This window comes from Myxine glutinosa, chromosome 1 (genome assembly GCF_964187855.1).
Source record: "Myxine glutinosa chromosome 1, kmMyxGlut1.1, whole genome shotgun sequence".
Taxonomy (NCBI): domain Eukaryota; kingdom Metazoa; phylum Chordata; class Myxini; order Myxiniformes; family Myxinidae; genus Myxine; species Myxine glutinosa.
In genome coordinates this window covers 148,814,227-148,840,763 of record NC_136261.1, presented here as the reverse complement: position 1 = coordinate 148,840,763, position 26,537 = coordinate 148,814,227, and the positions used below count along the sequence as shown (strand labels likewise).

The following is a 26,537-nucleotide window of genomic DNA, read 5'->3' as shown; positions in this document are numbered from 1 at the left end:
TGTCGGGGTCACTTTTAATCTGCACAACTGCCGTCACGTGACGACGCTAAACATTCTGGAAAAAACACGTTTGTCTGTTTGGATGAAAAAGCCAGGTTCTCCAGGTGTTCCCCAAATAACTTTCAACTTTTAAATGTTTGATGCCATTAAAGCTGGTCTCTCTTGTGATGAAGGGTGGGACCATTAAAATAGCAGGTACTCTAACCAAATAAAAACAAACCTTTCATTTCCATCATTATTTTAGTTACCTATAATTATGGACCTGACTTGAACAGGCATAATTGTTGGTAAAATATGGTTGGTTAAATGCTATTTTAACACAATTGTGATAACACAATTGATGACACGTATTAGTCCCTGGACTGTCACAACAATGAGAGCCTTTCCGAAATGGCACGTCACAGTGTTACTCCTGTGATGGCTGTTTGGAAAACGATATTTTTCAACCAAAGGAAATTAATCATTTTGTTATTGAACACACTGCTCAAAACAATCAAACGATTGTCTGACTTTCCATACTCTTATCGATAAAACATGGAAAGTGCAGTACGTCACATGGCCCCGCAGGATGGCGCAGAGGCGGTGTACCCTTTGAACTGTCTATCCTAGGTTTGATTCTAAACCCAAGTAAGAACTATTTGATTGGTATTTTGCAGCCAGGGTGTTGCCTCATAAAGTGCACCGCCCAATCACATGGACGTTAAGAAGGGCGTCCCAGAAGAGGCGCATGATCGCCGGCACACCGATTACATTTCATGGCAATTTCAATTGAATGTCCGGCTTGGCCAGCTGGTTCGTGAAAGGCTTGCAGCAACATTTTTCCTTGGCAACCCTACGAGTATATGGGAATAATCAGAGCCATTAAAGTAGTATTGTAATAATAGTTGTATTGGTTATAGCATTTTGTAGTTTTCTGTACATAGAAAACGATAGTTATTTACAAGTTCGTACCTGCAACTTAAGCTGGTCCATTCCCCCAGCCAGCAAATAACTATATAATTAAATACAGGTATTGAAACTCAGAAAATAGCAGAACCACAGGGGAAAGGGATCAGCAGACAGAATAGGACAAAGGGAAAAGATTAAAGGCACAACAAAAAACGGATTAATCACAGCACAAGGCAAGGAAAAGCAGGAGAGACCATGAGGTGCCAATGGAAAACACACTTGAAATCCTTTAGGAGAGAGCTTGAGACAAAGGACTCAGAAGTAGTTCCGCAGGGGTGAAAAGAGGAGTATGAAAGAATGGAGACTTGTGTGAGGTAACAAGGATAGTGTTTCAGGAAGAATGTGTGCAACATGGAGGGGAAGTGCAGAGATGAGAGGGCAGGAGGAGCAAGACCAGAATAAAGTCAGTTAGAAATGGTAATGCTACAAAATCTGCCGAGAGTGAGGAGTGCGCAGATCCTGATAATCAGCTTCCAATACGAGATTCCTATGATACAGAAGACATTAGATTTCAGGGCCAAAATGGATCAAGACGATAATCAGCAGTACCAGTTCAGTGAGCGGACAAGTTCCATGACACTCCGGATTAAGGCTTTGTACACCGTAAAAAGCTGAGGACAGCAGAGCAAGGACTTCGCTGTACAGAGAATTCCAAGACGGTGGCCACCTTTGGAGCGGGAATATGATCTACCCAAGATAGGTTATCAGTGATAGTGAGGTTCGGGAGTTCCAAAACCTGAACATCTCCCAGAGGTTGAGAAACAAATAAAGTGGGTAATTTGCCTGCCGATCCTATTATGGAGGAACAAAGAGAGAATATGAATCTCTTTTGCACTGGAAAAAGGTCTCTTTTTCACATTCTTAGTGGATGATCAGTTGAACAATTTCTCCAGATCGGCATTAGAGGATGCTGCCGCAACCTGCCTCGTGGCGGAGGGGTGTGGAACAAGGTGATCGTGGCCTGAAAAGTAATGTAATTAATTTCCCATTGACAAAAACATTTATTGATGTACATCAGAAACACGTTTGGTTCCGGGACACTACCTTGAAGTACACTTACAGGTCTCTCGATGAACAGCGTGGATTCGTATTCTGTCACATGCTGCTGCTTGCAAGAAACCTGATAACCAGTCCATGAGCCTAGATAACATTAGGTAACGCTTTGGAAATCAGGGTGGAGCATTAGACAGAATGAAATATAAAGATATCCAGTGAAATAGTCCTGACCAATTGTTTGAGACTGATGGCATCCAGCCATTTCTGACACAGATGCAGCAGCATCTTCAAGGTGGAGTGTCCTGGGCAGAAGTAAAACTGATGGGCAGAGATCAGAGAGTGAGAAAAAAGATGAATCTTGAGGTCTGCTGTAATTATCAATACCATTACATTGATGATCTATGGAGAAGACTGACTCTTCTTTGATGAAGAGCATCAGTTCTCATGAACCCAGGTGATAGTGATCATTTTCCATCATGCGGACAAAGAGCCCTCAGAAAATTACCAGGAAAAGCGCAGAGAAAGCAGATAAAAATTTTGAGTACCGTATCAGGACACTCGCGCCACATGGACTATTAGCAGTGGAGGAGGGAAAAAGGCTAGCAATTTCTCCATACCTTGGCAGGAGCGAAATCCACATGCTAATGGATGTTTTCAGTGAGGAGGTGTAGGATGGGTACAGGAAGAGAGGGATTGGGGATATTGGCCTCTTCTTCAAAGTCATGGTTTGGGTAGTCATCATAAGCATGAGCAGTGTTCATTGTGACCCCACCCTTCAAGAGCAAAGGAGCAGATGAGTGTGATCCACACACAGAGACAGTTTTGACCAACTGTCGCCAAGGTTTGGTGGATGGTGAGACCGGTGAGTTCGACATTATGGGCAATGGCGATTGAATGAATTTCAATAGCAATCCAAATTTACATCTATAGGGTACCAATACATAATTATTGGCTACGATACTAAGAAATATTTTACGCTGAATTTATTGTCAATGTGTAAAAAATAGCAAAGGACACCTTGTGCCAGTATTCAGTAGCATACAAGAAATAGTTTGATGAAGTCATCCACAGTCAGAAAAAGCTGGGAGCAAGCTGGGAGCAACAGCATTGTCTATCGAGATTGGGATATCTTTGTATTGTTACGTGGTCCTCCCTGTGACTACCTGGTCTCGGTGACCCCCGGACCGTGAGAGGAACTCCGCCAGAAAGATCTATGATTTATACGCTTTCGTAACGCAATCAATATGAATTCCAGTCAATAAGAAACCCCACACCAAGGATCCGGAGTAATCAATAATCTATTCCCCGAGCAATCAACAACCATCAACAATCCACAATCAATATTACGAAGATGGCCATCTTACATATGTGTCCCCCCCTGTCCCCACTCACGACCACTTGGGTCACGGTCACTGTCCCTCACAATGTCTCTCTTCTCCGCACACGGGCGGTTGAACGAACCCCGGGCGGACGTGCTCCAAACGTGCACGTCTCGTACCGGGGACAGCTGCTGCAGCGCACACCTCCTTGCCAAGCAACGGGGCAAAACCAAGCGCGGCTTGCAACGCGCGCGAGGCCCAAGGTGCGACCCGTACGCGTCCTTGTAGACGGTGAGGCGAACTGTGCCGGACGCTTGGTTCCGTGCACGAACCCACGGCGACTTGACGTGTAAATGGGTAATTACACGTCCCGGTAACTCCTCTCGCCAGACGGGCTTGTAAACGCAGCGTTCCCCACGCTGCTCAATATCGATACCGCTCTTCTCGGCGCTGGGCGAGGAAGAAGAAGAGAATCGCCGCTTCTCCCGGACCTCGTGTCTTTTCTTCTTCCGTTTCCGGTCTCCTTTTCCCCAGAAGGGCTCCTGACCCTTTAATCACAACAACCTTTAATCGACTACACATTAATAAGCAAAGACCTGAATAGTAATTCACACAAATCCGTAACACTCCCCCCCCCCTTCAAGAAAGAAAGTTTGAACCCAGCGAAAACTTTCTTTGCCGGCCAACTTGGATAAACAAACCAGATAACTCACACCCCCAAATCATCAGTTCCCCCCGGGCACAATTATCACTTAAAAATAAAGCAACAAAATTTCACCAAAACCCCTAGATTAATTCACTCTGGACCAAGCGTCAACCACTTCTAGTTTCTCTTGAATGACGGTTAAGAGGTGGTGACCAAAGCCCCAAAGTTAAACCTCTTGATAGCACTTTTTCGGGAGGCCCAGCTGAGTATTCCCTACATGGACGCCTTAAGGAATGTGAAGTTCACGGTTAGTCCGGGGAGGAAAGTTCATTACATGGACGCCTTTAAGAACGTGGAGTTCACGGTTAGTCCGTGCAGGAAAGTTCACGACCTGGACGCCTTTAAGAACGTGGCGTTCACGGTTAGTCCGTGTAGGAGCCCCGGCTCGGCGGCTCCCCCGTATATAGTGCTTCAACTTCGCCAGACTCCTAACAGTTACGGTGGGACCCCTTGTCCCAGCCGTTACCTGACTGGCGGTCTCCTTCTCGGCCAGTGCTCTGACATTCATTCTTTCGGGAGGTGCCGTAACTCTGGGAGCCTCCATAGTAATATCGGCTGCTGCCAACCCTAAAACTACTGCCAGGTTGTCCTCTTCTGTAGACCTCTCGACGCCTACGAAATGCCTTCCCTACTGTTATGGTCCGACCCTCCAAATCCTTACCATTCCAATTCTTCTCTGCCTCTCTGGCGTCTCTTGTGCTTGCAAACATGACAAAGCCGAACCCTCTTGACCGTTGCGTTTCCCTGTCTTTTACCACCCGCACTTCCACCAGCGGCCCATATCTGTTGAAGACAGAGGTCAGAACTTCTTCCTCTGTGTTGAAGTTCAGTCCCCCTACAAATAACTTGGAACTTTTGTCGCCATCCCAAGCGGGGGTGGTGTTATTTCCCCTGCGGGGCTCTTTACCCACCCTCGGGTTACCATAAATTTGCCCCCCGGCCAAATCATTCCCGATAATCACAGATACTCCCTCTACAGGAAGCGTGGCTTGTAAACTGACGGTGACCGGTCCTGACACCAAATCGGATTCCAAATGGATGACATGAAGTGGGGCACTAACACAGCCACCGATCCCTTGTAACCGAACACTATCACCAGTTGCGGTACTCTTTGACAATGGCAAAATGCCTTCAAGCATTAAGGATTGATGGGCTCCTGTGTCCCTCAAAACCCTAACCGGTCTTGGGTTAGTCAAGTCTCCCTTGAGTGAGACCAACCCCTCACAAATAAATGGTTGGTAACTATTCTGTGGGCGATTTCTTACGCTTGCCATCGCATTCGGAGTGGTAATAGTCGGACTCCGCTCTGGGTTTTCCCTTTTCATGAGGTAACAACTGGACATCAAGTGTCCAGGTTTCTTGCAAAAAGCACAAGTAGGCCCGGAGGAAAAACTCGTGGTCTGCCTCGGGCCCCCCGAAAAACAAGTTTGTCTTGGGCCCGTAGCCCCCTGATTTCGAACAGTTCGGGTATCAGCGTTGTCCCCATAATCATCTCGAGGCCGCCGCCATGTATTGTCGTTCTCCGCACCTGCTGTTCCACACCTCCCCTGCGGAGATCTAGGCGAGGAGTTAGGTTCGTGGACCCCTATCCGGTGTGTTAAGGCATAATCATCTGCCATGGTGGCTGCGTCCCACAACTTCGGTACTTTCTTTTCCTGCAGGTACACTTTGATGTCCTCGTGGACACACTGTTGAAATTCCTCCACCAGCATCAGGTCACGCAATGCTCCGAAGTCGTTCCCGACTCCTTTTGACTCACACCACCGATCAAACATGTTTTCTTTCACTCTAGCAAACTCCACATGGGTCTCACTCTCCCTCTTCCTGGCATTCCGGAATTTTTGCCGGTAAGCTTCCGGAACCAACTCATAGGCTTTGAGGATGTGCTTCTTCAATACCTCATAATCTGCACATTGGTCGATTGGTAGCGCCGAATAAATCTCTTGAGCTTTACCCACCAGCACACTTTGCACTAGTATGGTCCAGGCCTCCTCCGGCCAGTTTAACTACCGAGCCACTTTCTCAAAGTGTGGAAAAACATTGAGTGACTTCCTTTTCACTGAAGGGTGGAACCAACCTCACATGTCTGCCCACCTCCCAGGTGTTCTGGCTAGGTGTCGACCCCGTCAGCAAGGGTGGTACCTCTCCCCGTTCTCTCATTAAATCCAGCTCCTTGAATTTAATCTCTTGCTGAAGCGCCAGATCACGTTCCTTCAACTCCCTTTCGGCTTTTCTCTCCTCTGCTTCGAGTTCCCTGGCAGCTCTCCTCTCCTCTGCTTTTCTCCCTTCTAACCTTTCCTGGAGTTCTCGTTCCACTCTCCTTTCCTCTGCTTGTTTCTCTTCTCTCCTCTCTTCTGCTTTCCTTTCTTCTTCTGCTCTTTCCTTTTCTGCTTTCCTTTCTTCTTCTGCTAACCTTTCCTGGAGTTCTCGTTCCACTCTCCTTTCCTCTGCTTGTTTCTCTTCTCTCCTCTCTTCTGCTTTCCTTTCTTCTTCTGCTCTTTCCTTTTCTGCTTTCCTTTCTTCTTCTGCTCTTTCCTTTTCTGCTTTCCTTTCTTCTTCTTTTAACCTTTCCTGGAGTTCTCGTTCCACTCTCCTTTCCTCTGCTTGTTTCTCTTCTCTCCTATCTTCTGCTCTTTCCTTTTCTGCTTTCCTTTCTTCTTCTTTTAACCTTTCCTGGAGTTCTCGTTCCACTCTCCTTTCCTCTGCTTGTTTCTCTTCTCTCCTCTCTTCTGCTTTCCTTTCCTCTTCTTTGATCTGTTCCTGGCTCCGTAATTACAACTCCAGTTTCCGGAGCTCAACGTCTTCTGGTTCTTCGGGTAGCCACTGCCAGGCTAACTCGTCCCATGTTCCTAATCCCACCATAGACTGTATCACCGTGGTCTGCAACTCTGCCTTCCTCAAATTAGTTCGGACCTCCAAGTTAAAATGTTTGGCCAATTTCAAGAGGTCCGCTTTTAGTAACGCTCGGAACTGTGCCTCACTAGGTGTTACCGCAAAGTTCTGTGCCACAAACGCCATGGTGACTACTGGTAACACCTGTTAACCTTCACCCCAGAAACTTCCAACAAAGAAAAGCAACAGTATTACTATTATTGCTATTGTTATTATTATTATTATTATTATTATTATTTTTTGTTGTTGTTTTGTCGACAGAGCAAAACAATTTTAGGAACGTTAGAAAAGTTCCCACTCTTGGGAATTCTTTCCCGGACTAAAATTTAGAAAATTTTATAGATCCCGGACGAGCCCCCAATTCTGTTACGTGGTCCTCCCGGTGACCCCCGGACCGTGAGAGGAACTCCGCCAGAAAGATCTATGATTTATACGCTTTCGTAACGCAATCAATATGAATTCCAGTCAATAAGAAACCCCACACCAAGGATCCGGAGTAATCAATAATCTATTCCCCGAGCAATCAACAACCATCAACAATCCACAATCAATATTACGAAGATGGCCATCTTACATATGTGTCCCCCCCTGTCCCCACTCACGACCACTTGGGTCACGGTCACTGTCCCTCACAATGTCTCTCTTCTCCGCACACGGGCGGTTGAACGAACCCCGGGCGGACGTGCTCCAAACGTGCACGTCTCGTACCGGGGACAGCTGCTGCAGCGCACACCTCCTTGCCAAGCAACGGGGCAAAACCAAGCGCGGCTTGCAACGCGCGCGAGGCCCAAGGTGCGACCCGTACGCGTCCTTGTAGACGGTGAGGCGAACTGTGCCGGACGCTTGGTTCCGTGCACGAACCCACGGCGACTTGACGTGTAAATGGGTAATTACACGTCCCGGTAACTCCTCTCGCCAGACGGGCTTGTAAACGCAGCGTTCCCCACGCTGCTCAATATCGATACCGCTCTTCTCGGCGCTGGGCGAGGAAGAAGAAGAGAATCGCCGCTTCTCCCGGACCTCGTGTCTTTTCTTCTTCCGTTTCCGGTCTCCTTTTCCCCAGAAGGGCTCCTGACCCTTTAATCACAACAACCTTTAATCGACTACACATTAATAAGCAAAGACCTGAATAGTAATTCACACAAATCCGTAACAGTATTCTCACTGTTATCGATGTATTAATGTAGTTGAATATTGTCATTGTATTTTTGATTTCTCACTTTGACTCGTAAAGGATTACAAACCGCTGTCTTGTTAAATTCTGCGGAAGCATACATATAATAATAATAATAATAATAATAATAATAATAATAATAATAATGAATGAATGAATGAATGATCGTTTTAAGGCCATTTTCCCCACTAGAGCAGGGGTTAGCCTTGCGGTCCCCATGACAATCATGGTTCCCTGTTTGAGGCAATGTTTTTATGGCCGGATGCCCTTCCTGACGCCAACCCTTAGTCACGCTCTTACGATGCGCAGGGATATGTTGTACCTATTCTAAGCAGGGGTACACACCGTGATCATTCATCCCAGCAAGCTGGTACTCAATTTGCCGACCTCGGAAGGATGACAGGCTGAGTCAACCCCCCTGGCGTTAATTCAGTGATCGACCGGGATTCGAACCCAGGACCCTAGGATCCCAAGCCAGCACCCTAACCGCTAAGCCAACACCAGGGTTTGGTGTGCAACAATAATAATAATAATAATAATAGAGAAGACTGCGTACACGCAGTCGTTGAAAGGCAGTGAATGTGGTTTTCGTGAAGCAAATTCATTTTAATTGAACACATCAACTATTCTATTGAGCTGTGATAGTGTAACTGTCCATGTAGCAAGAATGATGGATTGGCCAGAAACATGTCATCCATTTACGTGAAGGAAATTGTGGCTTCTTGCAGGCTCTCTTCCTGTTCTTTCTCATTGTTTTCATAGGTATTTTTTTTTTTTTGTTTGTTTACAAGATCGAGGCTCGTGTAAGAGCTAAAAGAGGTATTGGTATTTGGAGAGGAGAAGAGAAGAAAACACACACACAGTTTTTTTTCTTCTGTATTTATACAACTAGCAAGTTGCCTGTGCCTGCACAGGATTCTAAACGGGGTAGGGATGGAGGAAACAAAAATCCAAATGGCGTCTTCTGCCATTGAGACGGCAAGCTGGGAGCAACAGTTCACATTTATCGCCACATCTGATGCAATTTAAATGCTTTAATGGCGGTGAGGTGCTCCATTTGAAACTGTTTGTTTGATATACTGGATGTAGCTTTTTGATGCCTAGAGTTCGAAAAAAAACAAAAATTGAATTCGTGTCAAGGCCAGTGACCAATGGCAAATCAACAGTAGGATCACATCAACTCCAGGTCAGATATTTCCTGCCAAGGTCATGCCAACTTGTATTTTGATCAGAGTTAAAATATAGCACATCATAAAATTCCCAATACGGTCGATTGATTTCTGGTTTAAAGAAACGAATCTAATTTGGAGTGAAATTTTCATTGACAAAATATCAGTGAATAGGGCGCTGAAACCACAAATCTTTGTTGCGACTCCTAGTAACCTCTGGCTTTAGTTCGCCTCCAGGTTGAACACCGGTTTTCCTCCCAAAAGCAACGGAACACGCCAAATAAAGTTTTAGCAAAGTGACCCGATATTCCATCAATGTGATACAAATATTCCAAGTGTGACATTTTGTGACATGTGCCCCTTTTTGTTTACAAAAGTGGAGGCTCGTGGAAGAGCTAGAACACTGAACAGAACAGGACACAACAGAACAAAAGGAACAGTAGAAAGAGGAGGCAGGGGGGGGGGGGGGGGGCGGGACAAAAACAGCAGGGTTGAAGGATAAAATAGAGGGACACTTGGACAAACAATTAGTATGGGGAAGAATGAGGGGTAGGGGAAGATGCATGGGGTGGACAAGATCGTGGCCATTTAAACAAAAATGGTGGCACTGCTGACCACCCTCCCCAAATCCCTTTTTCTCTTATGCATTGTTTCCATTTTTTCATGGTATTTTCTCTCAAACTCAGTTTGTTGCAACGTTCTTCACACCCACACATTTCCTCTTATTTTACCTCCTTACTGTCATCGATTTTCACTTTCTTATTTGACCCCACTTCCCCTCCCCCCGCCCCCTTCCGCCGAAACCCACCCTTTGACCGACCCAAGTGCATACATTATATATGTCGATGGCCCTTAGCCCTTAAATGCTTTGAGCAGTGCAGCAACAAGACCCTTAAACAACCATTAAAGGTCTCAAAATACCACTCAGACACCCTGCAAAAAACTAGGTATAAAGTACTTCAATGAAATATCAAGGGCAAATCACAGAAAATCAATGAGAATTCATCACAAGAGAAACTGACATCTTTGGCATCTTCAGTTCAAAAATTAGAATAATTTAAACATGCAATAGCAATAAGAAGACAAACATCACAGACACAGCAATAAGAAGCAGCTAGGATGGCGAAGCATTCTAAAAATGATTAAATAAACAAATGATAAAATGAAATCATTCAAAGCCTATGAGATCAGATGGAAGAGCAAGGCAAACGGGTGGAAAGTCTGAAACGTTAAAAGTGAACTTGTGATCTCACAGAGTGCGCTGGAAAAAGCAGAAGAAGAAGGTTAATAAGCAGGTGTGCATGGCTGCCTGAATGGTGTGCGTAAAATTGAGGCAATGGCAGTATGAAGGATTGATCAACTATAAGTTACCTCGATTGTGTTCAGCTATGAAAATGTGGAGTATATTGTAAGAGACTTTATTCATACTGGATTAAACTTGCCATCAACGACCTGATTGACTTTTAGCTGCCAGACAGGTGATGGCCTGGCTTGTGCTGATAAATATTTTTGAATTTTTAAAAATAAATAACAATTCCTTTTTTATTATTGGTGGCTTGCTTCCACTTACAATTGTTAAAAACATTGTTATTCCAAAATGGCGCTTTGCGGATGCGAGGATCCAAACTAAATCTGATCAGTGGTGTTTATCCTCATAAGCAACTGCAATGTGTTTGGTCAGCGGATATTAAAGCATGATCGGAATAATTACCAAACAAAGCACAAACATCCGGATTGACTTCCCAAAGCTTTGCACATGATCAGTTTGCATTGGCTGGGTGAAAGACATCCCCAAATAAGCTCTGTTACTGTAATATTATACGGTATACCAAAAAAGTTGTATACTAGCTGAGTGTCAACTATTTTTACATTCACCTTATCCAAAAACATAATTTGCTTATTGGAATATTAATGGAAATCAATGAAAAGTCATTTATCATTTATTGAAATAGATATCACAAAATAAAAATTGGATATGCTCAAATTTACACTGCCAAAAATAATTTTCTTTGCAAGAAAATACTTTCTTAATACGAGAAAAGTTTTCTTGAAACAAGAAAACAAAGAACATTTTTCTTGTGGTTTGAAGTATTTTCTCATGGTTTTTTTTTGTAAAAGTGGAGTAACATAAACAAACTACACTTAAAATGATAGGACATCAAATTTCTTCACTCATCAAAGTTCTGACAGCCTGTTAGCACGTCTGTCCCCAAAAGCCTTTGGTTTCATTGCTACAATTGACAAAGACTTTTGGTATCAAATGTTATTATTTTCTATTTTGTTTGACTTGTGACAACCAAACAAAATAATCCACCATAATTATTAGCTTTCGTAATTTTAAAATGACTTTATGTTTACAAAAATAAACTAAATAATCAAATACAGTGGAATACGATGAAAACGCTCAATTACAAATTAATTGATTGCACTAAGCCGAGTCATGAGCTGTGTATCCCGCCATAGCAGACGCACTACTCCCGAGCTGCTTTCGACCAACCTGTGCAAGGCAACTTATTTTGTTAAACACATATTTTACCACAACCTGTACAACATACTTTAAGAAAAATGTCCTATTGCTCCTCATAAGTAACAGCTGAATGTTGGTGATGATGAAACCAGCAGACTAAATTTGCAATTAATTACACATTATTTGGAGTTGGAAACCCATGTGACCCACGAAGCAAATTCAAGTCCAGACAAGAATAACAAATGTAATATGAACTGTTCATACTTGATCTGGGCCCCACTTTCATAATTAAAGCAACTTTGCAAAAAGTCGTTTTAGTAGTGGGGAAGCAAGTAAGAGTGGAGTAACCTCATTCAGGGAATTTCCCCAGATAGTTTTCACGGTTTAGTTTTAAAATGTTTAAACTTTCCCCTGAAGTGTTGTATTCTGTTGTATATTATAACACACTTTTCTTCTTCTTCTTTAAAAGATTGCTTTCGATTTGCTCACCAAATCTCTTCATTTCAAATAAAAATTCAATCTCTTACAGTTCTTCCTCCCTACATTCCCTAAACTCACCTGCATTCCACCCCTCCTCCAACGTTTTCAACCGGATCTCTGACTCGAAAATCACAATCAACTCATTTTGCAACAAATGTTCGTTTTCCAAAAATCGTCCAACACTTTCTCAAATCCAAACTCACCCCTCCCCTCCTAAACTCTTGCCTCACCCATCCCTTTCAAATCTCCCCCCTTGCCCCTCCCCTCCTAACTCCCCCCTTGCTCCTCCCCTCCTAGATTCCCCAATCACCCTTCCACTCCCCTCTCACCCCACCCCTCCTAAATTCCCCCTCTCACGCCGCCCCTTCAAAACTCCACCCTCGCTTCAAATCTCCCCACCCTCCTTTTTTCTCAAATTCTCCCCTCTCATCCCTCCCCTCAAACCGTCCTCCCCGCTTCCTCTCCCTTCCAAATCTCACCTCCATCTCCTCCAACCTTCTTCCTCGCTCTTCCTGCCCACCCCCCTTCAAACAACACCTCACTGTGCCTCACCCAATCACCATCAAACCTTTTGTCCTCCTCATCCTTCCCTTTCTCGTAGCTCTTCTGAAATCTCTGACACAACCGTTAACAGCTCCCCGACCTCCACCTCCTCTTCCTCATCTTACCCTACCCCTCCCCTGTCCTGTATCCGATGCTCCCCCTTCCTCTTCCTTAACAGTATGGACCTCAAACATCCGGGGCCTTCGCTCAAACCTGATTGATCTCTCCATACAGGATGCATCTGACAAACCAGACTTAAACTGCTTTACAGAAACTTTCCTCCTTAAAGATGTCTCTGATTACTTAATATCTCTCCCTGGTTACTCCCTCCTCCGGCATGATAGACTTGAGCCTCGTCCTGGAGGTGGGGTTGCTATCTTTATCAAAACTATTTTCCTCACTCTCCCTGCACTGCCCTCTCTCCACCTCACGCCCAGGAGTATCTCCGGCTACGGCTTCCCCTTCGCTCCCACCTTTTGTTCATATGTGTTGTACCGTCCACCAAACAGTGATGACTCCATCTACATCTCGCTGTCTGATAACATGGACCAACTTCTATCTACTCATCCCAACTCTCTCTTCCTCATATGTGGTGATTTCAACTGTCATCATGCCAGCTGGCTGGGTGTGGGTACCTCTCTCACCAGCCATGGCTCCTCAGCAAAGGATTTCTGCGACCAACTGGGACTGACACAATCTGTCAATTTCCCGACCGGATCTCAGTCAACAGAGCATCTTCTCTTCTGGACTTGGTTATGACTAACTTCCCTGCAAATGTCTGCTGCTCTTCTTCTGCTCCAATTGGTTCATCTGATCATGTGCTTGTTAAAGTGGACATCTCACTGGCCATTCTCAGTGAGCCTCCTCAGCGTCGACGAGCCTGGCATTTCACTCAGGCTGACTGGCATGGTCTTCAAGCAGCCATCAATCATCTGGACTGGTCTCCCATCTCGACTGCCTCTGACATCAACTCATCCTGGGAATTCTTCCAAAGTAAATTTCTCTCTCTCATGCACAGATTTATCCCATCTCGTCTTCAGTCGTCATACCCTTCCTCCCGTCCATGGTACATGGAATCTTGTGGTGAGGAAGTTGCCCTGAAACAACTTGCCTTCACCTCCTGGAAGGCAAATCCAATGGAAGGAAATGTCATTTCCTTTCACAAAGCTGGAACAAGTGTGTGTCCACCCTCAGGAGAGCCAGGAAACAATATCTCTCGACTCCCAAGACTGAACTCTCAAACCTGTCTCCCTCTTCCAAATCCTGGTGGCGTCTGGTCAAATCTGTTTCTGGCGTCTGTTCCCCTTCTATCCCCTCACTTACCTCAAACGGCTACACAGCTGACTCCGCACGTGAAAAAGCTGAATGCCTCAACTCTGTGTTTGCCTCAAAATCTTGTGTTCCGAGCCCGTCCCTCACTGTATCCACCGTACCCAGTCGTACCCAGCTGCTCCTGGACTCTGTGTCCTCTCCTGACAAGGTGGAGAAGTTTTTGTCAAACCTCGACTCTGATTCTGCAACTGGACCAGACGGCATCAGCCCACGGGTCCTAAAATCCTGCTCTGCCGCTCTATCTCACCCTCTCTCTGTTCTCTTCACCCTCTCTTTTGCTCAAGGTCATCTGCCGTCAGCTTGGAAATCAGCAAACATTACCGCTTTACACAAAAAAGGTGCAAAAACAGATCCTTGCAACAACAGACCAATCAGCCTTCTCCCAATTATCAGCAAAGTCATGGAATCCATCATTGTTTCAGACATCAAATCTTTCCTCTTCTCCAATGGCTTGATCTCTGATCATCAATTTGGTTTCAGACCAGGTCACTCTACTGTGGACTTGCTGCTTCTGCTGTCTCAACAATGGATGGAGGTCCTCAATGCCAAACAGGAAATTAGAGCTGTCTCAACAGCCTGGCGTTGGCTTAGCGGCTAGGGTGCTAGCTTAGGATCCTAGGATCCTGGGTTCGAATCCCAGTCTATCACTGAATTAACGCCAGGGGGTTGACTCAGCCTGTCATCCTTCCGAGGTCGGCTAATTTGAGTACCAGTTCACTGGTAATTCCCTGTATGTCGTAAAAAAGGCGACAAACAGGGTTGGCGGCAGCAAGGGCATCCGGCCGTAAAACATTACTTCTAAAAGGGGACCAAAAAAAACAACAACAACAACGGTGCCCGAAAAAGGCCAACCCCTGCTTGCGGGGAAAAATGGCCTCTAAAGGTGGTTTTTTTTCTTTTCTTATCTTGACATATCATGTGCTTTCGATACGGTCTAGCACCCCACTCTGCTCACCAAACTCTCCTCCTATGGTATCCATGGAAATCTCCACGCATGGCTTGCGGACTTCCTCTCTGGTCATAGTCAACGTGTGGCCTTGAATGGGTTTCTCTCATCTCCCCTTCCTGTTCTGGCTGGAGTTCCCCAAGGTAGTGTTCTGGGCCCTGTGATTTTTCTGGTCATTATCAATGATCTCTTCGACTCTCTGGAAAATCCTCTCTATCTCTTTGCTGATGACTCCACACTCTGCCGCTCCATACCTCATCGCTCAGATCGGCAGTCTGCAGCCTCTTCACTCTCCGCAGACCTGGACAAAATCACAGACTGGTCAAACAAGTGGAACATGTCTTTCAATCCTGACAAACCTCACACTCTCACTATGTCTCTCAGAAAAGACCGACTGGACAACCCTCCCATCTACTTTCTGAACAATCCTCTCCAAGAAGTTCTGTCACTGAAGATTTTGGGTCTCACTATCTGCAATGATATTTCCTGGGAAAACCACATTTCCAAGCTGGCCTCCAAAGCCAGTCGCCGACTGGGCATCCTCCGTCGTGCGAAGTCCTTCCTTGGTACACCTCAGCTCCTCACCACATACAAGGCTTTCATCCGTAGCTCAATGGAATACTGTTCTCCCCTCTGGGCTGGTGCTCCTGCATCACACCTAGCTCGTCTTCACGCTGTTGAAACCAAAGCTTTCAGAATCATTGGAATCTCCTGCGATGAAGCAAACTCCGAGGGCCTTTCACTCACTCACCGCAGGCAGGTTTGGTGGTCTTTCTGTCTTCTACCGACTCCTATCCGGCCTAGATCCCCCAGCTCTGTCTGTGTTCTGTCCTCCAAATATTCCTGCAGGTCACACAAGATCTGCCAGCAACCCTCATATGGTTAAATTGCCAAAATCAAGACTCGCTGCTCACCTTCACTCCTTCATTCCTCTTTACTTCCGCCTCTGGAACAAACTCCCTCAGTCTCTTCAATCCCACTCCTCCCTCCTGGTCTTTAAAACAGCTGTTCACCACCATCTCTTGTCTTCCCCCATTCAAAACCTTGATCTCTTCTGCCCACGTTAATTCACCCCAGATCCACCTTTTTTGAAATACTGACTTCTTACTTTCCTGGAAGTTCTAGCAGTGTCCATGTGTTTTTTACCTCTCCCACCCCTCCCCCCTTGCCTTCCCCTGCCTCCTCCCCCCAAGCCCTCTTCCTCCTACATATCTTCCATTGTCCCTGTTCTCTGCTGTTGTACTTGTGTGCTTCCCTCTTTCCCCATCTTGTCTCCCGCTCCCCTTATTGTATGTTTTGTGTGTCCGTTTGTTGTTGTTTTTTGTGATTGATGATAGCTCTTACAAGAGCCTCGATTTTGTATTCTTATATATATATATATATATATATATATATATATATATATATATATATACAGACTTGGCATTTAATATGGAATATTTTTTTTGTGGGGGTGAACTTACTTTTCAAGATGTCTTAGAACCAAAAGTTAATTGGAATTATGTTGAAATTATTCTACATTTTGTTAATGTGACCTTTAAAAGAAACAAAAGCCACATTTGACATTTCGAAACAAATAAATTGATCCTTGAAAGTGATGTAAACTGATATCGAACTCAATTCATGGACAGTACTGTGTTAAACTTCTGTACGTTTTCCAGAAGTATCTCTTTATTTTGCACATTAGCCAAAAAAAAATTCAACAAAAACAAAAGTTAAATTACGACTGGCATCACGGACAGTAAAGTTACAGTTCAGTACTTCGTGTAACCCCCACGAGCATTCAGGAGAGCACGTACACGTTGAGGCATGCTGTTCACGAGATTTGCCAAGGTTTGGACAGGAATTGCTTGCCATGCAGTGACAATAGCCTGCTGCAATTCACGCACAGATGTCGGCTGCTGGTCCAAGTGGTCAATTTGACGCGTTAATTCTGCCCACAAGTTCTCTATGGGATTCATATCCAGGGACATGGCAAGCCACTCCATATGCTCTCCACCATGGTCAGCAAGAAAGTGTTGGATCATGCGAGCACGATGAGGCCGTGCATTGTCATCTTGGAAGACAAAGTTTCCTCGAAAGGCTGCACGAGCAAATGGAAGCAATGTTTCTTCCAGAATGGCCCTGTACTTGAACGGGTTCAGGTTTCCATTCAGAACAACCAGGTCAGTTTTGCCCCCTGCGTGAAAAGCAGCCCAAACGGTCACCCCACCACCTCCAGCTTGGACTCTTGGCACTATACAACCTTTGTTGTTGGCTTCATGCACTTGTCTGCGCACTCGGACGCGGCCATCTTGACGATAGACCAGAAATCTTGACTCGTCACTGAAGATCACGTGATTCCAGTGCCCTGGCTGCCATTGACGGTGCTCTCTGGCCCACTGCAATCGGCGATGGCGGTGTTGTCTGGTCAGGCGTGGCTTTCTCAGGGGACGCCTGGCACGATAGCCTGCTTGAACCAGTCGTTGGTTGACTAGCCTTCTGGATACAGGCACATTTGTCAGTTGCTGCCACTCAGCCCGAAGCCGATTAGCTGACTTGGTACGGCCATTGCGGACTAACCGGTGCAGCTGGCGATCATCCCTCCTTGTGGTTCTGCGGGGACGTCCTGGCCTCGGTATTGGAGTAGGGACACCCCTCTGAGCATTTTGTTTCAGGATCTTTGACACCTGACCTTGAGTGATGCCATACTGCCGAGCAATAGCACGCTCTTTCATGCCGTAATTTCGTACAGCCACCACTCCATGACAAACAGCATAGTCGAGTTGACGGACCATCTCCAGAGGAAGCGGCAATAACTTTTGGAGACGTGCAGCAGTTGTTTTCCACTAATACAGAACGCAACAACCCTTGTATACCCGACTGTGAAGCCAATCGTCAAATGCACCTGTCCGTACATTTTGCCATGCCACCTGTGATTTAATCCTGTTGTTGACTTCTTGCTGCGACAGACAATCAGTGACATGGTTCTTTTAACAAATAAATCACCAAAGTGTAAAAGAAACTCACCAGATTGATATACTGAGTTAAGAAAGTAAACCCAAGTCAAGAAAAAAAAAAAAATTCCATATTAAATGCCAAGTCTGTATATACAGAGTATGTATATATATTGTTGCGGATATGAGGATTGCATTTTTTTGATTGTGTTGTATTGTATTGGAAATTGTTGTGTAACATTGTTGGATATGGCCCCTCCTGCCTCCAGAGTTGTGTAAAGATAAAAAGGGCGTCTCGGTAGTTAATTCCATAAACACCACATTGCAGGACACGATAAAACCCTTGTTCAGTAGCTTATATCTTATTATGTGTTTTAGAGTAAGGCCTTGTCTTCCATTAGAATGACACTCCATCGCACCAAGTGAAAGAGATAGATTCCCTTCATTCCCATTCCCAAAAACCTCCATTTCCCCCTTTCGTCATTGCCAAGCCTCGATTGGCAATTACATCCCCTCCAAAGCCGCCATTGGCCACGAGGCAGGGTTGTGGAAGAAAGGCGGGTCCCCACCTCGTCAGAGAGGGGAGGAGTGAGTAAGCCCCACTCAACCAACCACAAACAAGGGGTTGGACTTCGAGAGGGTGTGGCAAGAAAGATCAAAGAGGTTCGAAAAGGTTGAGGGGCGGGGCATATATAACCCGCTGCGGGACGTTCCCCAAACAGATGAGTTCTGAGTCTGAAAAGAGACGACCTTCAGAGAGACAAGTGCGCAAGGAGAGAAGGACGCGTCAGACGATTTGACAGAAAGAAGGGGAGGACCCAAAAGAGCCCGAGACGTGGAGCGACAACCAGCCCCGGCCGCGTGCAGCGAGATACGTGTGCCGCCGTCGCCCTGCTCGCTCCCAGCCTGACGAGGCCCGGCTTGCTGTGCGCCCTGCCAAGCCTTCCATCCAGCTTGTGGTCCGAGCTGAACATTCCTCCTTCCAGCCAATCCACTCTGCAATTCCCCGCGTGAGTCTGTGTCTTCATTTGTTCTGTCCTTGGTATTAATTAAGCCTGTTAGGTAAGCTAGTCATTTGCACTGTGTCACCTGCGTTTCATGTCCCCTGTAAATACCCGTGACTGCTCTTTTTGCTTATGTGTGTAAATAATAATAAACCCCGTTACTCTTCTGTACGTCTTCTTCTTCCTCTTTGCATTCGTCGTTAGTCTTTTCCCCATTGAATATCTGTGGCGCGATACGGCCAACGTTTGGGTGAATCGGGTTTAGTCGGGGAACAACTGTTCGGTCGCGGAGCCTTCGCTCGGCAAACAACATCCTTAACCGCGTACCGTAACAATTGGTGTCAGGAGTGGGATCGGACCCGAAGCGCGCTTAACGCGCTCAAAATTACAAGCTGCTGGAAATTTGTGTTGTTTTAAAGCAAAACCCGAATTTTGAAATCGCGCCATGGCTGGTCAAGGCGACGGGATGTCGGTGGGAGAGATAGACGGAGTAGAATCGACCCAGGACCTTGGGGAAATGTATATGGAGGTGGTGGTTGAGGGGGTATCAGGCGCACAAAATGGCGTCCTCGCGCACGTGGGTGTAGCGGCACCAAATTTAGCGGCGCCCGCGACCGTAGCAGCGCCGCTGGTGGATTTGAACCTTTTTATGATACAAATGAAGGCCCTTATGGACAAGAATAGTGAGCAATTGGAAGCCAAAATGGGGAACCGGATGGATGCTCAGAGTGAGCGGATAAGGAACGAAGCGAGGGCTGATAGTGAGCGATTGGGGGGCGAAATGGGGAACCGAATGGATGCTCAGGGTGAGCAATTGGGGGTAATGAGGGACGAAGCGAGGGGTACCGGTGAGGGATTAGAAAAAAAAATTGGGAAGTTAGACAATAAATTTGAGGGGTTAGACAACGGGATAAAAGAGGTAAAGAATGGGTTAACGGGGGTGGAAAATAGAATGGCTGCCCAGGAGAATCAGATAGAGGGGGTGAAAAATGGGTTAGAGGGGCTAGAAAATAGGATGGAAGACAAATTGCGGGCAATAGGGGAGCAATCCGCCCGAGAAATTAAACAAATGGGAGAGCAGATAGAGGAGGTAAAAATCGGGGTAGAAACCAAATTGGATGCTCAGAGGGATGAATTGGGACAGATGAGGGCAGCATCTACAAAAGAGAGGGAGGAGATGAAAGAGGAGATACGACGAGGTGTAAGTGCAGAGGTCTCGGGGGTACGCGAGGAGGTAAAGCGAGGTGAAAAGCGTATAGAGAAAGAGGTGAGGAATAATACGGCTAGGTTACAGGGGGGCATAGAGGGTCTGACGAAGGGAGTAGAACAGCTGACAGTGGGACAAAAGGAACTAGTGGACCAAGTGGAAAAGAACACTGCAATAATCGGGGGGTCAAAAGCGACACAAAAAGACATTAAGAACGAATTAATAGCGACACAGAAGGAATGTCAGATGGTACATGAGGGGTTGACGAAGAAGTTGGAAGAGGTGACAGAAGTAATGGAGACGAAGGACCGAGAGGTGAGGAAGCACATAGAAACGGTTAAAGTGGCGTTAGAGGAAGAGATAGAGGGGGCGCACCGGGAGATGAAGGAGGTAAAGGAAAAATTAGAGGAGGTGGAAGAAGGGGTGAGTGAAATTAAGAAAAGACGGAGGGAAACTAAAAAGGAGATAAGGGAGGAAGTGATGGAGTATGTGCAAGGTCTGTGTTCAAATCATGATGATGTGCTCACTAACCAAATAAAGAGTTTGCAGGTGGCAGAAGAGGTGCGACGACGATTTACCGAGGTGAGTGGCGATATACGAGGAAATGTATATGATGTGAGGGGAGCTTCAGTCGGCTTGGGGGTTGATTTAGACCCGGGTGTTCGTGAGGGACCAATGGTGAGGTGCGTGACTGGTCCGGAGTGTGTGGAAAGAGGAGGTGTGCAAGGAGGTCTGGCTATGGGGAGTGAGGGGGGTGCTGGTGAGCAAGGATGTGCGGGTATGGAGTGGGTAGCGGGTTGCGGAAGGGCGACCCAGGCATCGACACCAAGAGGGGTAGTGTTTGGAGGGACGGGGGACGCGCGGGAGCCCCCCGGGAATAGCGCACTGTGGGAGCCCGAAAGGTTTGGTCCCGCGTTGATCCCGCCAGGAGTGACGCGCGGGGTCCGGCCTTCGGGCGCCCACAAGGTACCACTCGCGCCGTATGACGGCAAGAGTGATCTGAGGGCGTACCTGGCGCAGTTTGAGTACGTGTGCCGAGGCAATGGTTGGAGTCCGGACGAAGGTGGAGTACACCTGGTAGGGGCGCTGTGCGGTGCGGCGGCGGAGGTGCTGACGGCTTTACCACCGGGTGCTCTCACCCTGTCAGCTCTCCGTGCGGCTTTAATTAACCGTTTCGGTATCGAGCAGCAAAGCGAGCTTGTTAAAGCTCAGCTTGCGCAGCGTAAACGCAAGCCCCAGGAGACCATCGGGGAACTTGCTCACGATATTCGCCGCGCGGTAGGGATTGCACACCCGGACATGGCAGCGAGTTCCCAGGAAAGCCTGGCGCTGGATCACTTTATTCAGGCCCTTCCGGATCTGGAGCTCCGACAACAGCTCGCCATGTGGCGCCCGCAGACCATGAGTCAGGCGGCCGACGCTGCCGCCCGTTGGGAAGCAGCGAGGCCCCTGGCCCGGGGAGGCGAGCGCCACGCAGTGGCGGTGCGTCAGGTGGGGCCCGAGATGGGGGGCGGCCCCGTAAGGGGGCCCTGACCTGGAGAGCATGGTTCGGAGGCTGGTGGATCGGCGTCTAGCGGGACCTGGACCATGGCAGGCGGCTCCAGTGGTGGCCCGCGGTAGTCCCCGACAGAGTACCCCAATTCGGACATACAGGGGGGGGAATTTGGAATACCGGAGGCAAGCACCTTACCAGGTGAGGTGCTATAATTGTGCTCGGATGGGTCACCGTGCGTGGGAGTGTCGAGCTCCGCGCCGGGACGTTCCCCGCCAACCGATGCCCTCAACTCCGCCCCGTATCGATCGGCCTAGCCGACCTCAGACACCCCCCCGCCAGGGCCCGGGAAACTAGAACGTGCCGGGCATGCAGGGCGGTGTTCAGCAGTAGGGGATGGGGAGAAGCCCTCGTTGACGTGACAGGTCATTCATTGTGGCCAAATTGGAACGGGTAGTTTGACAATTCGGTGCAAAATTGCCGGCGTGGGGGTAGACGCCATGGTGGACACGGGAGCCAGCGCCACGATCATCAGCCCCGTGGTCCTTAATTCGAGTGCAGACGGCTGGGGTAAAATCCAGCGTCTGGAAAATCATAGCTTGCAGCTGGCTACCGGGGCAACGGCTCCGATCATAGGGCGTGGTTTTGTGACCCTCAAGTTGGGATCGGTAAAGCAAGAGATAGAGGTTTGGGTGGCGGAGGTGTGCGACCCGTGCTTAATAGGGTTGGATTTGTTGACTGCCGGCAGTTGTAAAATCGACTTGGGCCGGGGGATCCTGCAATGGGGGGTGGAGGAGCTACCATTGGAGGGGGTGAGCACGGCCGAAAGGGTGGAGCTGGAGGCTCCTGAGGCCGTGACCATCCCTCCGGGGGCCGAGGCCATAGTGCCGGCCCGATGGTCAGCCCGCCCGACATGGCAGGAATCCTGCGGCCTGGTCGAACCGGTGGCAGCGCGATCCATACCTGGTTTAATCGTGGGCCGCACCCTTGTAAAAACGGACGGGCCGGTAGTGGCCGTCCGAGTAATTAATATTAGCACAGAACCACGCACTATAGTAAGGGGCACAAAGATAGCCGGCTGCACCCCAGTTAGAGAAGTCGCGTCAGTGAGGGGCGACAACATCCAGCCGAGCCGGCCCCAGGGGGAGCCTTCAATAAATTCTAGGAATTGGCCCGATCCCATTTGCGAGATGGTAAATCGGAGTAGCATAGAGTTTGAAGGTACCCAGAGGGAGGCCTTACACAAACTGGTTGGGTCCCATTTGGACCTCTTCTCCTTGTCCACCGAGGATATTGGACGTACGGGCCTGGTGAAACATCAGATCCACACCGGTGAGGCCCGGCCTATTCGTCAGGCCGCCCGACGGCTCCCTTGGAGCAAAAGGGCGGAAGCTGACGAGCAGGTTGAAAAAATGCTCGACGCAGGCGTGATCGAGCCCTCGGGAAGTCCTTGGATGTCACCCGTTGTGCTGGTCAAAAAGAAGGATGGGACCACGTGGTTCTGCGTGGACTATCGCCAGCTAAACAACGTGACACTCAAGGACTCATATCCCCTGCCAAGGATTGATGACACCCTCAATGCCGTTGCGGGCTTAAATTGGTTCACAACTTTGGACCTCAAGAGTGGGTATTGGCAGGTGGAGATGGATCGGACAGGGAAGGAGAAAACGGCATTTTCCACAGGTAAGGGGCTGTATCAGTTCACTGTGATGCCGTTTGGTTTGTGTAACGGCCCCGCCACCTTTGAGAGATTAATGGAGCATGTGCTAGGCGGCATGCCATGGCAATCATGCCTGGTATACCTGGATGACGTCCTGGTACATGCCAAGACCTTCCCCCAGGCGTTAGCTAATTTGGACCAGGTGTTCGGGTGCCTCAGACAGGCAGGGTTAAAGCTGAACCCGAGTAAGTGCACTTTGTTTGCAAGAGAGGTGGCCTATCTAGGTCACGTGATCGGCTGCGAGGGGGTAAAAACGGACCCAGACAAAATTAAAGCGGTAGAGGAGTGGCCCGCACCACGTACCATCAAAGAGGTGCGGGGATTTTTAGGACTCTGCTCCTACTACCGGCGCTTTGTGGCAAAATTTGCGGAGTTGGCCCGTCCCCTCCACCGGCTTACGGAGAAGGGGACGCGATTTAATTGGACGCGGGAGTGCCACGAGGCTTTCCAAAAATTGAAGGGGTGTCTAACATCCGCACCCCTTCTAGCTTACCCCACTAGCAACGGGGCATTTACCCTGGACACGGATGCGAGCCAGGAAGGATTGGGCGCAGTTTTGTCTCAGACACAGGAGGGCATGGAGAGAGTGATTGGTTACTATAGTCGGGCCTTAAGTAGGCCCGAGCGAAATTATTGTGTCACTCGCAAAGAGTTATTGGCTATGCTGGCTGCCATGAACCATTTCCACCCGTACCTGTACGGGCGGAAATTTTCGGTTCAAACTGACCATTCCTCCCTGCAATGGCTCCTTCGGTTCAAGGAACCGGAGGGCCAAATTGCAAGGTGGTTGGAAAAGTTGCAGCAGTACGATTTCAATGTGACCCATAGGGCCGGGAAGGCCCATGGTAATGCGGACGCACTCTCTCGGCGTCCTTGTCTGGGGGAAAACTGCAAATTTTGTGCGAGACACGAGGAGAGGGAACAATTGGGCGATTCTGCCCCGATTCTCGTCGTCCGGGCAACCCGGGTGAGAGGGCCAGTTTTGCCACTAACCGCGGACGAGGAATTTGGAGATTTGGCTTGGAGCACGGCCCAGCAGGAGGAACCTGTCCTGGGGCCGGTGTTCAATTGGGTCAAATTGGGGCAAAGACCAAAGGGGGAAGAGGTCACCCCTCTCGGGGCGCAAACAAAGGCGTATTGGGCTCAGTGGCAGACCCTGGAGTTGAAAGGCAACATCTTATATCGCAAGTGGGTGGAGGTTCCCTCTGATAGAACTTCCTGGCTGGTGATAGTCCCAGACAAATTCAAGAACGTCATCTTACAACAGGTGCATGGTACCCGCTCCGGCAGCCATTTGGACAGGACAAAGACAATATCTCGGGTCCGCCGGAGGTTCTATTGGGTGAATATGGGGCGCGACATACAGGACTGGTGTCGGAGATGCGACGCCTGTTCTGCCAAAAAGGGACCAGCACGGAGGATGAGGGCCCCCCTTCAATTACATCAGGTGGGGGCCCCCCTTGAGCGGGTGGCTATGGATATTCTAGGACCGCTGCCCCGCACCCGCCAAGGTAATAAGTATATCCTCGTTGTAATGGACTATTTCACCAAGTGGCCGGAGGCCTATGCCCTCCCCAACCAAGTAGCAGGGGTGGTAGCACAGGCCTTCGTAGAAGGATTTGTATGTCGGCACGGGATTCCACAGGAGCTGCACACCGATCAGGGACGAAATTTTGAGAGTCAATTATTAAAAGATGTGTGCAGACTCCTGTCAATTCGAAAGACCAGAACCACGCCCTTGCGGCCACAATCTGACGGGATGGTGGAAAGATTCAACAGAACATTGATCCAACAACTGGCATTGTTCACCACCACCCGTCAGGATGACTGGGACGAACATCTCCCGTACCTGTTGATGGCCTACCGAACTAGCCAGCACGGGGCCACCGCATGCAGTCCAGCGTTGCTTATGTATGGGCGGGAGTTACGGGCTCCCGCCGACTTGCTATGCGGTCCCGTGCCAGACACCACGGATACACCACCGAGGGAGCGTTACGCACGTCACCTGGAGGAAGGCATGGAGCGGGTCCATGCCTTCGCCCGCCGCCAGCTCCATCTGGCGGGGGCCAAGATGAAGCGCAGGTACGACGACCGGAGCCAGGGGAGTCAATACGCTCCGGGGATGAAGATTTGGTTCTTTAATCCCCGGAGGCGAAAGGGCAGGTGCCCAAAACTCACCTCCCCCTGGCAAGGCCCGGGAGTCGTCCTGTCGCAAATCTGTGACGTGGTCATTAAGATCAAAATGGGGCCACGGCCCCCCCCTCGGATCATCCATGCCGACCGGATAAGACCTTATGCCGGCGAGCAGGCGCCCTCATGGATCGCCTCGGCTCTAGATGCCGAGGCAGGACCCAGTACCTCTTGCGACGGGGGCTCGTAGCGTCAGAGGACTGGGGGGATGGTAGTAAGAGATGCCCCATGTGATGGGATGGCCAATCCACCATCCCTCACATAGGGGGGCAAAGGAGCACTAGTTTATGGGGTTGATGGCAGTGAAAACTAGCCCGGGAGGGTTAGGATATATCGTGTGTAGGGATCTAGAGAGATGACCTTAGGTAACGTTAAGGTTAGGTAGTGACTGATACCTGTAGTGGGGACGCAGGTAGATTAGTGTGGATAATAATGACGAGGGAGCGCAATAGTTTAAAGGGACGACTGGGAAGCGCAAGTTTCAGAGGGGAGTAGTTAGATGAGATGATGCTGTGTGAGTGTTGGAGGTATATTCAGAAGTGTATTGTGAAAAGTGTATGGTGAACAGGTGTGATTGCACAGGTGTGCAACTGAACAGGTGTATGGAGCAGTGTATGAGGGAGTGATGGTGATGTGTATTGTGTTGACCAAATGGTCCAGGGAGAAGGACGGTGCAGGTGGCACCAGGTGTGATTGCACAGGTGTGCAACAACAGGTGTATGTGGTTGTGTGGAATAAATGGTATGGAGTATATGGAGTATTGGAATGGATGGTCGTGGAGTGAGTATGGTGGAAATTGTGGAGTGGAGTGGATGGTGCGAAGATGTGAATGGGGGAAGAGTGGACCCCCATCACGAATACCCGGGGCGGGTAGTGTAAGTGTTAGGTAGAGGGTATAGGTAAATTGTGGTTGGATATTGGCATCTGTGGTGCGGGTGGAAGAATGGTGATTGGATGGGTGCATTAGTGTTGTGGAAATGGCTGGGTGTGTAGCCTGTTAGTGTGTGTAGTTGGTT

At 48.3% G+C, this 26,537-nt stretch overlaps 1 protein-coding gene across 8 annotated transcripts in view; it reads right to left on the bottom strand.

Moving 5' to 3' along the window:
- LOC137429537 (protein-methionine sulfoxide oxidase mical3a) overlaps nucleotides 1–26,537 on the bottom strand; it is a 272,059-nt gene that overhangs the window by 30,004 nt on the left and 215,518 nt on the right. The window lies entirely within an intron of this gene.